Source organism: Lolium perenne, chromosome 6, assembly GCF_019359855.2.
Source record: "Lolium perenne isolate Kyuss_39 chromosome 6, Kyuss_2.0, whole genome shotgun sequence".
NCBI classification, from domain to species: Eukaryota; Viridiplantae; Streptophyta; class Magnoliopsida; order Poales; family Poaceae; genus Lolium; species Lolium perenne.
In genome coordinates, this window is record NC_067249.2 from 246,642,932 (window position 1) to 246,645,499 (window position 2,568).

Consider the following 2,568-nt stretch of genomic DNA (forward strand, 5'->3'; position numbering starts at 1 on the left):
ACGGTACCCCGGAGGAGGGATCCTCACGAGGGGGAGAAGAAGTAGGGGCCATAGGGCGGAGTGCACACGGGACAGTGGTACGCGATTTACCCAGCTTCGGAACACCTGCACGATGACAGGGCCTACTGCTGCTTGTCTGGAATTATCTGGGCGCTTTCGCGTTGTTACAATGAGTTGTTGTTCTGAACGTGCCTCTAAGGCTCCCAGGATCCGGCTTATAAAGGCGCACGGATCTAGGGTTTACATGGAGAGTCCTACCCGGACACAGGTTCCCTAACTACGGTACAATGTCTTGCCGTGTACGTCAAGGATCCGCCCTTCCATCTATGTCGTACCGGATCCGGGTCCCTTAATGGGCCTCCGTGGATCCGGGTTCCTCCACGAGGTCGGTCGGATCCGGCTCCCTGCTCCTGGGCCGGACAGCTTCCGTCAGGATCAACAGCAACTGGGCCGCCCGATTGGCCACATGCCACATCACCATCTGTGGGCCACCCGGGCTTGCCGGATCTAGGCACTGTCGATGGTACACCCATGAAGTATACCCACAACAGTAGCCCCCAGAGTTCTCCGAGTTTCACCTGCTGTTTCCGCCTTGTTAATCCATCATGACCTCCGGCAAATGTTGGTAACGCGGAGAAACATGAAGAACTCCAACTTCGCATTTTCTTCTTTTTCCAACTTAGAGCCGGAAAATGCTCCCATCCTGCGGGACTTCATCCATCGACGTTCCAAAGAACATTTCCGGATTACTCCCTGCTCGCGATTGAGAGCCAACTTATCCTCACGCGATTACCCGGAATCTTTAAAAGACTCAAACGGTTCCGCCAATTCTGGCGCTATTTTCGCGCGATTTGTGCGGTAACTTATCTCTAGCCATTTTTACCGTTTAGGGTTTTGGACATGTGTCACACATCCAACGGTGCGACGCTTGCGTTCCGACCACAGGATGCGGAGCACGAATCTTATCCCTTCGGCCTATAAATATCCGCCGTCGAGGCCTTAACCCTCATTCACCCCACTTCTCACCTCTCTGCCGAGCGCCGCCACGAGCTCCCTCTCCGCCGTGCCGGAATTTCACCGGAACATCGCCGGAGTCGCTTCGCCGCCGCGTCGTGTTCATCATGTTCTTAACATCAGCGAGCCACCGCGCGGAAAACTCGTCGCCGGCGACTTCGACCACCGCGAACGCCATTACGGTAAGTCTTCGAGCTTCGCTTTCGCGCCGTAGTTGGTAGGGGTGAACTTGGGGAAGATGATGTTGGATCCGACTAAAGAAAGTTTCCGCCAAACCCTTTTTCTTCAGATGTCTTCAACGACTCCGCCTCCGACCTCGGAACCAATCATGGTCACTCCAATCTCCTCCGCCCCTCCACCTTTTGTTCCAGTCAAGCTGGGTCCTTCTAAGGATTCCGGTAAGGAAGCTAAGGGGACCTCTGCTCACCCGGAGAAAGCCTCCGGGGCGGGTCAAACAGAGCACCAGGCGGAAGAGGTCGCCAAAAAGTCGAAAGCTCGCAAGCGAGACTCTGAAGCCAAGGGAAAATGGTGGCCCTGCACCACCACCGAGATGGAGCTGAAGAACCTCGAGGCGGAAGGCTTCCTGCAACCCGGAAGCTGGAGGTCAGTTCCAAATGAACTAGCTCCAGCTCCGAGGGACGACGAGATGGTGCTGACGAAAGCGCTGGTGGAGCGCGGTTTTTCATTTCCGCCTTCGGACTTCTTCCTGGAGATTCTGAAGGCGTATGGGCTCCAACCCCACAACATATCTCCGAACAGCGTGCTCGCCATCAGCAACCACGTCACCCTCTGCGAAGGCCATCTCCGGGTAACCCCCGAGCTCTATCTGTTCCAGTACTTTTTTACTGTCAAGAAGGAGAGGATCCGGCAATCCACCGAACTTGCTACATGCGGTTCCATCACCTTCATAATCCGCCCGGGCCGCGTCTACCCCCCCCACCGACCGCCACGAATCCGCGAGGTACTGGTCTGGGGGTTTCTTCTACTTGAAGGACGTCTCCGACCCCGCGAACGAAAAGAAGCTGCCGCCTTTCAAGAACTGCCCCGCCACCGAGCTTCCGTCATGGACGCACTGCCCCCACCTTTCCGAAACGCCCCAGCTCACACGTGCCGTCAGGCGGATCTGTAAGCTGACGGAGGAGGGGCTGACGGGGAAGGACTTAACCCTTTCCTGGTTTACCAAGCGGATCCAGCCGCTCCAACAGAGGGGCCGCCTGATGTTCCAATACACAGGGCGCGACGACGAAATGCGCGCTACAAAAGATAATCTTTCCGCCGACGCCATCGACAAGAGGATCCGGCTCCTCATCAAAATCCCACGTGAACTTCACGTTCACGTGTGCAACAAAGACATTCACACGAATGGTTCCGGAACCGCGGTACGTCGTCTTGACTTTAATCTTTTGTTTCTCTTTGCATTCAAACTTTTTTATCTAAGTGTTAACTCTGCATTAGCTCGAGGCGCTTGAAGAAAGCGAACTCGGAATTCTCCTCTGGGTTCCTTCTACCGGCAACACGGATCCAGAAGCTGCATCGGAGGCGGAAGCTCCCGAG